Source organism: Gavia stellata, chromosome 16, assembly GCF_030936135.1.
Source record: "Gavia stellata isolate bGavSte3 chromosome 16, bGavSte3.hap2, whole genome shotgun sequence".
Taxonomy (NCBI): domain Eukaryota; kingdom Metazoa; phylum Chordata; class Aves; order Gaviiformes; family Gaviidae; genus Gavia; species Gavia stellata.
The window spans coordinates 17,063,381-17,077,011 of NC_082609.1; the positions used below are offsets into that span (position 1 = coordinate 17,063,381).

At 44.0% G+C, this 13,631-nt stretch overlaps 1 non-coding gene across 1 annotated transcript; it reads right to left on the bottom strand.

Annotated features, from left to right (window-relative positions):
- Positions 1-1,220: 1,220 nt before the first annotated feature.
- On the bottom strand, positions 1,221-1,292 carry TRNAD-GUC (transfer RNA aspartic acid (anticodon GUC)). The gene has a single exon. It is a non-coding gene; the product is annotated as a tRNA-Asp (tRNA).
- Positions 1,293-13,631: the final 12,339 nt, after the last annotated feature.

Consider the following 13,631-nt stretch of genomic DNA (forward strand, 5'->3'; position numbering starts at 1 on the left):
TCCTTCGGCCTGGCACCAACCATTTTGCATACAGCACTCTCTGGGCTGCACAGCAGAGGCCATTGCTGTTTTACCAAGTTTATATTCCTCGGATCCAGCTTGGAACAAAACAGCCCAGGGCCTGCAGAAACAACTTCTGCAGCTGCCAGAAGCCGAAGGACCTGCACTTGGGTCACAACAACCCCACGCAACGCTACAGGCTCAGGGACGAGTGGCTGGAAAGCTGCCCCGCAGAAAAGGACCTGGGGGTGTTGGTTGACAGCCGGCTGAAGATGAGCCGGCAGTGTGCCCAGGTGGCCAAGAAGGCCAACGGCATCCTGGCCTGTATCAGAAATGGTGTGGCCAGCAGGAGTAGGGAGGTGATCGTGCCTCTGTACTTGGCGCTGGTGAGGCCGCACCTCCAATCCTGTGTTCAGTTTTGGGCCCCTCACTACAAGAAGGACATCGAGGTGCTGGAGCGTGTCCAGAGAAGGGCGACGGAGCTGGTGAGGGGTCTGGAGCACAAGTCTGATGAGGAGCGGCTGAGGGAGCTGGGGTTGTTCAGTCTGGAGAAGAGGAGGCTGAGGGGAGACCTCATCGCTCTCTACAACTACCTGAAAGGGGGTTGTGGTGAGGTGGGTGTTGGTCTCTTCTCCCAAGTGACTAGCGACAGGACAAGAGGAAATGGCCTCAAGTTGCGCCAGGGGAGGTTCAGGCTGGGTATGAGGAAAAATGTCTTTCCTGAGAGAGTGGTGAAGCACTGGCAGAGGCTGCCCAGGGAGGTGGTGGAGTCACCGTCCCTGGAGGTGTTCAAGGAACGTGTGGACGTGGCCCTGCGGGACATGGTTCAGTGGGCATGGTGGGGTTGGGGTGATGGTTGGGCTTGGTGATCTTACAGGTCTTTTCCAACCTTAGCGATTCTGTAATAAGGGCAGTTTAGGTGTCACACAAATGATCACCGTTTGGCAGGAGGGGTTCGGCGAGCAGGCCCGGGGAAGCCGGGGGGCTGCTCTCTCCCTCGCCCCCATCCCCCCCCGCAGCCTCCCGGGCCAGGGACTGCTGCTCCCAGTGCTGCCCGATACGGTGCACACCTCCCCTCTTTCTCACTCACCGGATGCGTCGTTGGACGGACAGAAGGACAACTACAAACCGGTCACAGAGCAGCAGCCCCCCCACCCTCACCGAGCCACTGCAGTGGGGCGCCGGGTGGCGCGGCCGGGCAGGAAAACGGAGCTTTTCCTCTCCCCGTCGGGGAATCGAACCCCGGTCTCCCGCGTGACAGGCGGGGATACTCACCACTATACTAACGAGGAGTAGCGAACACTGGCATAGGCTCGCTATCTGAGCGCCCGCCCCCCGAGCACGCTGGCCCGCCCGCTGGCGCCCCCTCGCGGGTGCCCCGTCGAGACCGCCGCTTTCCTCCCGCGTCCCTCTGTCGCGCGCGCGCTACGGGCGCCCGCGGGGCTGGGCTGTGGCCGCCCAATCCCGGCCGCGCGGGGGCGCTCACGCACCGGCGGAGCGGCGGCTTCCCCCGTCCCGCCCGGGCCTCTGTGGGGTGCGCCGGCCCCGCTGCTAAAGGGCACGTGCGCCCACCGCGGGGCCTCCCGCGCGGGGGCCGAGCTCGGGCTGCGGTACTCGCACACGCACGTAGGCCTAATGCCTCTGCAGGGTGCGCGCTTCAAGGGAGGCGTAAGCTCAGCTCCGGTGCCCGCTGCGGCAGCCCGAGTGCGGGGTCAGGGCCCTGCTGGTACCAAAGCAAGTCGGGAGAGGGCGGCCATGGATGTAAGAACGCGATGCTGCGGCGCACCCGCTCCCCTGGAAGCGGCGCGTCAGAGCCTAAGTCAAGGTCCATCTCTAACAGCAAAAAGTTGGAAAAAAAATAATATTTTTGGGGGGTGAAGATTCAGAAACTTTTCCCTCCCCATCCGAACTGCTGCCAGTTCTGGAAAACTAGGAAATGCAGACGGAGAATACAGGGAGAACTCTAAAGAAGAGACTTCACGTCCAGATTTCACAAACGCTGAAGATGTTCAAGGAGAACACAGAATGGTAGAGCCGCTCAGGTTAGAAAAGGCCTTTAAGATCCTCGAGTCCAACTGTAAACCTAACGCTGCCAAGTCCACCACTGAACCGCATCCCCACACACCACATCTACCTGGTACCAAACCACATGGGGCGAGCGAGCATCTAGTGTCACTGCCATGGGCTACAGGCAAAGGGGACCCCCACCCGCCCTGATCAACCCTATCCGGCTGTAGGGAGGGGAAATCACCACGCTGAGCCATGGCTGGGACATGAGCCGATATTTCTGCGCCAAGATTAATTTGGGGTTTGTTAGTTGCTACAGAGGAAACGGACACGGAGCTGAACGCAACCACAGCTAGTGAACTGTCACCAAACAGCTTAAAAGTAATACTACATTAATTTCCCAGGCTGGAACGTGCTGCGGAGTGTTCTGTAACCGTATCTGCGTGCTAACGGAGCCTCCCGCACACCGCAGCGTTTGCCTAAAGCTCCTCTCTTGGTCTGGCAGTGGAGCTGTTGGCACTGGCAACTCTCTGCCTCCCTTCCCCATGCAAGGTCCCAGTACAAGGGGGAATCACAGCTGAAAACGGAGAACTTGAAATTACACACCTTTTATGAGAACCCCAGAGGTCCCATTCTCACCCCAGCAGAGCAAAGAGCAGCAGTATTTGGGGTGAAAGATGCTTATAACATCTACAACACATTTCTGGTGGAAGCTGGCACTGATTTTTTTTTAAAAACTGTCCCACAGCAGAACTTAATGTCTATTTGTCTGAAGGTTTTTTTATTCTGTCTTTCTCCACGTCATCAGTTTTCCTGTGGTAGCAGAATCAAACCCTAATCCTCAAAGGCCATGAGAACTGCAGGACTGAAGTGTTTTCCTATCTCAGGTAGGTCTCGGTTTGAGCTGACAAACAAATACCCATAAAATGCCAGAGACAGCTGGACTTTTAACTCAGAGGTAGCAATGGATTAATTGAGAAAAGCTGGAACAGCTATGGCCTCCAGCTGTCAGCTCTACACCTCATGCGAACGAAGGCTGGAAGGCTTCTGAACTGATCCCACTTACCAGTTTACAAGCAAAAGGTCTCCTGCTGCTGAAATTCATCACCTTTCCTGGTAGATCAGCAACTGATGTTAGGCCTCAGCCTAGTGCAGGACCTCTGGCCAGAAGGCCCTGCCTGCGAGTCCCCCACAGCAACACCTGGGAGAGAATGAATTTGGGAAGGGCAGGCAGGTAGTGTAAAGCAGACTGGTTTCCGGAGGATGGGGAAGAGGGGCTCTCTCGAAAACTGGCTGCCATTAAATACCCCAAACTGAAAGATGCCTTAACTGCAATTTTAAAATAAATAAATCTAATGGCCAGAAAAGAGATCAGGTTATTAGATGTTGAATGCTTGCAATTCCCCTGGTACCAACTTACAAAGTACGGAGTCTTACTGACCGTGGGGTTTTTTGTTTGTTTGGGTTGTGGCTTTTTCCTCCCTTGTCCTTTCCACCAAGAACAGGCGTGCTCTACTCCTGGGGTATTTGTGCATACCGTTAGCTCAGCAATGTGCCTTTCATGAAAGATTAAATCCTTCAGTAAAGTCTCTGCTTAACCAGGGGACAAAGGAGTGACAGCAACATGCTTGGTGGAAAGAAGGAAAAGAGGCATCATCCACGAGCAGGTTTGTGTTGCCCAGCCCCAGCCGTGTCAGATTTCCTAGAGCTGGCTCAAAACAGCAGTTCAGCATTCCCCATACCCTGCGTGCAGCTCTCCAACAGTGACCTGAAAAGTCTGTCTTAAGAAGTAATGTCTTTTCCTCTTAGTTTTAAAATTACTGTTGTAAACCCTTGTACTTCCTACATGTTCCCTGGGAAACTGTATTGTCTACTATCAAATGACATCAGTAAGTCTCCACAGAGAGCAAACCAGACCAAAGCTTGTGACATAAAAAGTACACAAACATATTACGTCACAGACAGCTCAATAATTTGCATATCTAGACACATCTGGGTTGTGAAAGACTCACAACCTTTTATACATTTAATACAGCCCCTTCAGAAAAGCAAGGAGAACGTTGTATTACTCACGGATTGAAAGCTGATCTCCAAGCTAATAAGCAGCCATAAACCTGTAGATCTTGGTTAAGATTTTAAATCAGATTCATCCATTGCGGAGTGTTAAGTGAAATGTAACTCCTAGGAAATTAAACGCAGAACTGGGCGAAGCCTTTCAACTTCCCCTAGAAGAAGTTACACTTCTCCAGCATATCCACCAGCCTGAGATGCTGAAACAAAAGATTCTTTCTAGTAAGAAAAGTTACAGAGAGGAGGCGATAGGACTACTAGGGATTGTCCTGGAAAGAGGTGTATCAACCCAAAATGAGAAAATGCAGAATGCTCTGGTTCCCATTGTCCTGAGCTGACTGTTAGGGATGCATGGCCTCTGGCGGGACCTTGCCAGGGAATTCAAGTGAAGTGGTAAGCTATAATAAATTGATCACAACAGAGAAGTGATAAGGGGCTATAAACTCAAAACACTCAAATACTGCAGAGGACATCAGTTCTGGAGTTAACAGCCAGCACTGCTTCCAGGTCAATGACACTGACTAGAGTGCTTTTTAAAAGCAGCAAGCTTTATTTGCTGCAGCCAGTTCCTCCAGTGAACCTCTCTCCTACATCTCCAATGCCACCAGTTTGGGTATTAGCTCTTTGCATTTCCTGTGCAAAGCGCCTCTCCTTGTGCTCCCCTGCTAGCAACACGTGCTGCCTTGCTGCTTCCAGGCTTACATTCCTCCACTGCCACCAGTCTCCGATAACCAGACTCCAGCCAAAACTCAGGGCCATTCACCTTGATACCATTCACCCTGATATACTGGTCTCTTTGAACAGAACCACCCCGTTATGTTTGTTAAGCCCCGTGACCCCTAGTAACAAGAGACACAGAAAAGCCTACAGTAGTCGGTACCTTCTTTGCCTCAGGTTCTCACTTCTAAGGTTTGCCCTCAGGAGCGGAAGCAGTGGGAGTGAGGCATTCCCACTGGAGACAAAAACAGTTAAGGAGTGCTGGAGCTGACCGGGCACACACGATGCCATGGGACCAGTGAGGCTCTGTCTGAGGGTGAGGACAGAGCTGACCGCTGGCAGGTCATGGCCACCAAGGAAGGTTCCTGATGGCAGAAGGCACGCAAATGTCGCACCCGCTGTCAGGAAGGTGCATGTGGGGAAGCACAGGCTGGTCAGCCTCAGCCCAGTGCCCGGGAAGGCTGCGGAGCAAGTCTGACTGGAAGACACATCCAGGCACACAAAGTACAAGGCAGTGATTAGGAACAGCATGGCTTTACCAAGGGCGCATTGTGCCTGACCGACCCGATAGCTTTCTGTGATGACTGGCTCTGTAGCTAATGGAGGAGCATCGGATGTTGTTTATCCTGACTTTAGCAAGGCTTTGGACATCAGCTCTCATAGTTAGCTTAGAGCCAAATTGGTGAAATAGAGAGTGAATAGGTGGACAACAGGGTAGATGGAAAATTAGCTGAACAACCAGACTCAAAAGGGCTATGACAAACAGTACAGAAACTACTCAAAATGTAATTTGCAAATAATTTCTCAGGTGCTTGCTCTGCCTTAATATCACACAGGCTGCAAGTCCTTTACCTTTCAGGACTTGCAGAGTCTGGAGTTCGGCTATGAATCATCACTCTTTGTATTTCTTCCCCCTCAGTTGATGGAATGTATTTCATCTTCTGCTTCAAATACACTGTCATTTTGGATCTCTCTTCCATTCGGGTTTCATCATGCAAAAAAATCTGCCAGAACACTTCCCCTACTCATTGCTTAATGTGTAAGCTGTTTTAGGGCAAAAAAGCGATACGTAAATCTCCTTTATAATTACATAAAGGAAAACAATGCAGAATGCTGCAATAAGCCATAGCCGAAAGCTTCTCTCAATCAACACTGCTCAGCCAGAATCCAAAGGGTTGAGAGGATAAAGTGTTCGTACACCATGGAATTATCTGTCCCCACGTGTTAAAAATTTGTCAAGTTGCTCATCAACTCAAGCACGTTTCTGAGACCTTAGGCACTCTCAGTGCACACATTTCCTTTCTACGTGGCGGACTTTATGTCCTTCCCAAGAAAGGCACCTTCAGGAACTGAAGAGCCTTGTTGCGTCCTCAGAAGAGAAATTATTACCTACAGAAAGCTGATACTGCTTCTCTCGCAACTGCTTACAACCGTGCTGTAACAGAGCTACTCTCATCATTTCCCTTCCTGCATCCAGCTGCCAGGGCCCACACCAGGAGTCTGGGCCAGCCCCAAAGTTACTGCAGCCTCCTGGAGGCACTTTGCCCTGTGACCCTGCAAGGTTACAAGGGAGCCACAGCTGACAAATTAACTCTCTCAGCTACATACTTACAGGTCACCTAAAAATTCTCTCCCCATCCTGCCTGCAGAGATGGAGCAACACCGATTGCTCTGCAGCCCTAATGATGCACCTCCCCGGGGCAGAGAGATGCTGGTGGTGCCACAGACCCCATGCTGAGTCCCCAGGGAGCAGTGAGTGCTCCGTCTGCTCCCTCCAGACTGGAAACAGGAGAACGCGGTCAACCACCCGGGTACCTCCCACACGCTGTGCACAAGGTGACTGCTACTACTTTTTCACGCTGTAGCCTGAAATTACAGAAAGTGGATATGCTTACTGAACACCTGTTGATGGACAGAAATGCCTTTAGAGCGCGGGGGTTCACTCTGGAACAAAAGGCAAACTTCATTTTCCATCTGTAGTTCTAAAATAGGGAAGTTACAAGGATTATTAAAGTAGAGGTTTGCATTTCAAATACAGCTGGCTGAATAGTCTCGCACTAAGAGGAAGTCACTTGTTTCACACAAACTTTTTTTTTAATCAGATCCACAGATAAGATAAAACTAAATGAAGCTCACACACCTTACCCTGTCCCAAGCTTGCACACAGGAAGCACTTAAGGACCCCAGCTGAAATGCAAACCAGCCTCCACAAAAGGCTACTACAGTTCACTCAAAGAAAGAAGAAATAAAAAATGGCAAACCAAACAAATCAACGCTTCATAAACTTGTAAAGGAATTTGTATTTCTTACGAGCTCATTTCCCCTAGGTAAAGCGAATCACTGTGGTGCAGAGCTCCTCTTTGCCAGACTCCATAGAGCTACAACACAGAAATTCTTTCAGGGTTTAATTTCTGGCAGTTTAAAGCAAAGATTTGTAGTTTGGACAGCTAAAGTATTTGTACAGTGAACCCTGAAGAACAGTCTCTGATACAGCAAGCTTGTCACAAGATGCATTGCCAGCATGCTGTTGTGGCACAGACTTCATTCCTGACAACTTCTTGCCCGATAGGCATCCAGTCAGAGCAACTTCAGGACGATGTAATTTGGCTTTTCTAAAACATAAGCAAAGAACAATTCCAACAGAGGAGTAATCGCAGTTTATATATAATGTGCATTTTATACATGAAGTATTCTATTCAACAGGAAAAGATCACTCTGAGCCACTGTGTGCATGAACCAGCACGTGCTCTCAAGTTAATCTGGAAGGCAAAAAGCTGACGGTAGCTTCACAGCATGCTTTTTACTTCAAGACCGCAAAACTAACGTTCTTTAGGACATCAAATGTTTCTAAAAACAGGATCTGAAATTAAGAACTGTGAAGTATAGGCTTGTATTAAAGGAGAGGAAGAAGAGGGCATGAAAACCATACCGGTCATGTTTCCTTAGTATAAAGTGTTACGCAACAACCCCCAGCATCAAGCATCACAGCAATTTATGATGCTAAAGGAAAAAACCACACCCAGAAATCCCTCCCCCAAAACCCACAAATGGAGGCAAACAATGAACAATCTCAAATTATTTATTAGGAAAAAGACAAAGTACTATTTCAACATTCATACAGAACAAATGGTAATAAAACCAGGAAAATAAACTGTAAAAAGTAAAAAGCCCATCAGAGAGGAGTTGGGTTATGACAAAGTAAATGAAATCCAAACTTCATTCATGCAAACAAGCAGTAAAGAATTATTTACAATTTTGATGGGATGAGTTACAGCATTGGCCATATTTGGGCCCCAATCAAATTACTCAGTGACATATTAAAGGGATCTAATCTGTACATTCAATAACGAGAATCTATAAAAAGAAAAATAATTTAAACAATTTACAAGAGCTGTATTACAGATGCCATAAAGATATCATTTACAAGAGCTGTATTAACAGGTGACACAAAGGTATTCATCAGTAATTTATGAATAAAAATTTGTAGCACATAATTTTACATCACATCTTCAGTGTCTGAACAGTAAACAAGAAAGTGGAGACATAACATGAGTGCAATGTGATAGAATAAGGCAACTTAACCAAATGGCTCTTCAGAGAACTTCCATCCTACAAGGGTTTACAATTTATAAATTTGCCTGTCCATTTTGCTAACTAAAACAAACATTTGAAGACAGCAATTGGTGGTTAGAAGGCCTGCATATGATGAGACAGTAGATGTGAAATTAAAGACTCGTTTGTTAAAATGCCAAAACTCAGGAATGTAAAAAAAGTGCAGATTATCAAAAGCCCTCTCTATCCTATCTCTATAACATCAACACACTAGTCTTCATGTTCTAGATGTCGCAATTTAGTATGTCTCAAAATACTAATTCACTAGTCTTATAATTCTTTTGTAATGCACAATCTGAAACTAATGTACCTCCTCCCAAAGCTTGTATTTACAATGTTCTTAAATTGATGCTAGAACTGTGAAATGCTAGCAATTTATAGCACAGATTAGCAACTGACACACCATATTCCAGTTTAGTTTATAGGCAAGACTAATTAACACATTTAGCTTTTAAAACTATTTTAAATGGGTATTTTTGCATTTTCAACAACTTCCCTAAATGCTTACAGTAATGGCTGATTTTCTTGAAGTTTTAGCAGAGAACAGATGCCAATCGTGTTCTACTTGATACTATTTGTTTAAACAGCCACAATGACAAAACAAGGTGAGGATAACACTGAAATTGAGCAACGAAAAGCCATCCCTATCATAACGCACAACAGGAATGTTACGGGCCTTACAGAAAGTAGCACAGAAGCCAAACCTGCCAGTGACTTGCCACATTAACAAACACAGTCCACATATTCTAAAAAAAAAAAAAAAAAAACCAAAAAAACCACAGCAGGGAAACTTGAAATAAGGCCAAAAAATATTTGCAAATGATAAAATTTAAGTCTGTCAAAAGGACCAGGCCATAAATATTTTATTTACAATTTCTATTTACTTTCAACAAATTATTTAGCACCAGCAGGAATATGCAAAGTAGCATTACTGTGTTCCCCAGGCAGAAGACCCTGAGGCCAAATCTTGCTCATTAGTTTAAAACAGTCCCCATTTAACAGAATCATCTACTCAAGTAACTGAAGTGAGCAGGATTTGGCACTCAGTTATGCAAACCTAGACTGCTCAAACATATTCCATTAGCACATTAATAATTACAAATATATTACAGCATCTTTTGAGATGTTTTCAGAAAGTGTGTTTTTAAGAATACATAATATGCTTTACACGTGTGAAGTAAACAAAACTAATAAAACAGGCTTAAACTTAAAGAATTAATAATTATCACAGAAGACGGAATACTGGCAATGTACTTTGGAATATATCAGTAAAACTTAAAAGAATGTAAGCAGGGAATTATCCCTCTACACTGTGATAAAGCATTTTTTTTATCTCCCACAGTCATGTCTGAGGACTTAATTCACCTATTTTATCCACAACAATTGTTAAGTCTGCCCCCTCTCACTGTGCATTAATGGGAAATGGAAAAATTAATACAACCAAAACAGGAACTGGATGTGTCAACCGTGTTCCTAGCTCGGTACTGTGATGTACAGGTCTTAGTCAAATACTTCTTATCTGACCCACAGATTTGTGTTCACTTTTTAACCTAAGCAAAGCTCTGTTTTTTAAGCCTACCTAATCCAAAAAAAGGATGTAGAAAGCCCTGTCACTAGGAAAACACTGACAAGGGAAAGAACTAATCTCGTTACATGTGCAAATGGACTCAGGATAAAAAGCTGACCACAACCAGCTCAACAGAACCGCACTGACCTTCATCTCTGTTCTGAGCTCTACAAAACCGTTCCCTCAGGATTACAGCCATCTAGTATCCAGAATGTGAGTAGTGACAGTGATATTTAAAAATAGGTTGAATGTAAATTTAGGCATTAACGTAAGTTAATGACTGAACGCATAAGACTGAACTAGTCTTTACAAAGCAGAGATTTGCTCTAGGTAAAAGACACTTCAATTAGTTCCAAATGTTAAAATCCCACTGTTATTCTGAGTTATTTAGAAATGAGAAGTTTTTGCAACTCATCTGGAAGTAGCTATTTCCTGAAGACTTATACTGGATAGGGACAAAGAGTATTACAACCCTTAAAGGCAATATAATCACCTTGCATGTATACTACCAACAACTCAAATGCAAGCAGGAATCTCACAGTACTACTGAAGGAGTATTTAATCCGTTATGAGAAGCCAGAACAGAACTTTTGTATTTAATATACAGGCTGAGAATAAGTGGGACAGCGTGGTCTGATATTCTGTCCATGCCGTAACTCTCTAATTACAAACAGAGGTGCTGGCAGAATCATACAGGTGCTTGCTTGCAAAACACTACAGAGAGGGAAGATCTTCAAAATGCAGGTCAGGCATCTGAAAACCCTTTGAAAATCTCAACCAAACTATAAGACAAAGAAAGTATATCAGTGCTGCTTCTCTCCAAACTGTTAAATTTATTGAGGCTTTTCTAAAAGAATGAAAAAGTATTTACACTTAAACCTCTGCTAGCTTCAGTAAAGAATGCTGAGGATGTGTTCATTCCAGCTTGCTAAATATTCAAACTGTATTGTAGAAATTGTTCCCTTCTCATTCAAATTGCAGTTACCTTAAGTAGAACTAGGAAGGTAAAAGTGGTTAAGTTTAATAGCCATTCCAGCTTGGAATAGCTTCATCTAAAAATGAACAACTTTGGCCAGAAATAATCTGTACTTATCTGACTGAAAACTTGCATGATTTTTAGGGAGATATTGATACAATAAAACTGTGCGTAATACTTAAAAAGACCAAGCTGGAGGGATGAGACCAAGAAATGCAAAAGCATCACCCCAAGATAAGGGCTACAGGGATAGGAAGCCAGAAACCTGATGCTGTTTTCCTGGCATCTCTAGCTACACTGAACTGAAGGGATCATCTCCATGGCCAGTAAAATTATCTGCCATTTCTCTGGTAAGCAACACTGGTTAGGGAACCTCATGGATAAAGTCCCAGTACCAGCAAAATTGGCATTATATGAAAAAATTAAAAGGCACTCACATGGCTGATTGAGCTGAAAACAATTACACATTCAAAAAGAGCTTTACATACCACTTTAGAAGAAGAAATATCACACAACTTTCCTCTAGAGAAGTGGTTCCACTTGAGAAGACAACAGTAGCCATGAGAAAACCCCCAGTTTCCTCTACTGTAGTACACAACATTGAATCAATTCACTCTAAAGCTGCTTCAACCAGTTAGCTTTGCGGAAAAGAAATGGCAAGGGTGAAAGTAAAACCAGAGGAGATCAAGAAAAAGCAAGTTACTTCCATGATCTGTATAAAAGAAACAAGACTTTTCAACCTATTTAGAAGAGAACTTAGATGAAAAGACTTTAACGCTTATCTTGCAATTATTTGTGATGCCTAGCATTTCTACAGGTGGTAGAGTCAATCTTTGGAGACTCTAGCAGCAAGTTCTAAGTCGAGAGAACATGAGATGAAACCCAAAGATGTGGCTTAAATACAGGACCCCTGGGCTTTACAGTAGGGCTTGAAAACTTCTCCGGTTGCTCTTGTAACGAAATAACAATTGTGCCGATAAAACTAGCAAAAGGAAGCCAATTTTTTTAGAAGCTCAAGGGAAGCAAAACAGCGGTAGGGCATACGTTTTGATTCTCACAGTAGTTTCTGTACAGTACAGCTATTCAAGAATTACTCCATTAATTTATTCTGTAACTCTGTATAATTTACTTTAAAAACGTGTCTTAGGTCGTATCAGCTTAAAATGGTTTAAATTAACCATGGTCATTAGGTAATCATCTTCTACACGTGCTTCTGGTTAAACATATAAGTAAGTAGCTTCTAACCACTGCTTCAAGAGCAGCTCTCTTTCAGTATCACAAAATGAGAAGTGAAGTAGCAATAAATATGGTCCAAAGGAACTGTTTCTAATCAAGCTGTAGTACACGTCTTAAAGTACCACACTTCACAAGAAAAATACACAGTCGGTTTGCAAAATTTTCAGGAGGCTGTCAAAACATTCAGAAAATTAAGTTTTTACAAAGTTTTGTAACCAAATGAAGATTACTTTCTATAGTCAATCGTAACTTAAAAGGAACAGTATACAGCATTTATAAAGACATTCTATAAAAACCATATTAGCTTATTTTCTGAAGTGCTCTGATTTAGCATTAGATCAGTTGAACTGTGTCATTTTAGTTTGGTTTTTTATGTCTAAAATGAAGCATCAAAGCAAGCATGATGGAAACGTAGTATGAGTACCAGGAAAAGCAACAATAAATGGAACTGCATTTGCAATTGGCATTGGGCTTAATGAATTGGCTACTCTAAGTTACACTACTCTTAAAGGACCACAGATAATTTAAAAAACCCCGTATGATGTTAGTATGGGACTTTGAATTTTAAGAAATGGAAGAGAAGACTGAAAATAGCACATAGAGGTTTCTAACACACTAGGTGGATGTGTCTGTGAATACAGCACAGCCATGCTGTGAAATACTCGAGCAATCAGTTTTAAAAATACCTTAAAACCCAAGATACGAGTGTGTTCTAATCTGGTTGCTCCTCATGCACTTTTAAGAAATATTTAACATTAAAATGGTATCATAAAATTGGGTAGCTCTTTAGTCCACAAAGAATCATATAGCTAATGACTCTATAATGTTCTTACAAGTTTAAGATCTCATGCCCTGGCTTCAGGACTAAACTTATTACAATACTCACAACTGTAAATTTTAAAAGTATACAGAAAACCCCAAAGATCAGTTCCAGAGTACAGATTTTATCCCAAGGCCACAATTTGATGAATGTTCCATATTGCAAGTGCACTAAATATTGGTCCATTTGGTGCTGCAATACAAACTCTGACACTGTCCTCAGCTTCCAAAAACAAGCTTCCAAATCCAAAAGCAAGCTAACAACCTTTCCTTTTCAACATCTAATTAGATTCTGATCAATTCTGATAAAATTAAGTAGAAGTCACATTTTCAAATTAGTAGGATGGGGCAGAAATTTTCAAAACCTCCACAGAAATGAGCCAAAGCATCAGAATTATCAGGTCTCGTATTTACTCTGTTTTACAAGGATTTCTTCAATTCTCTCAGGCTTTGTGGTACCTTTACAAATAATGATGCATGATGTCAGAATTTATAAGAGAGACCAAAAAAACCCAGAAGGCATTTTGGAAGTCATGTCCTCAAAAAAAAAAAAAGCCCAACCCCAAAAACCTGCCTTCATTAATCATTAAATTCTTTTCCAAATCCAACCCAAGACAGAGGGGATCT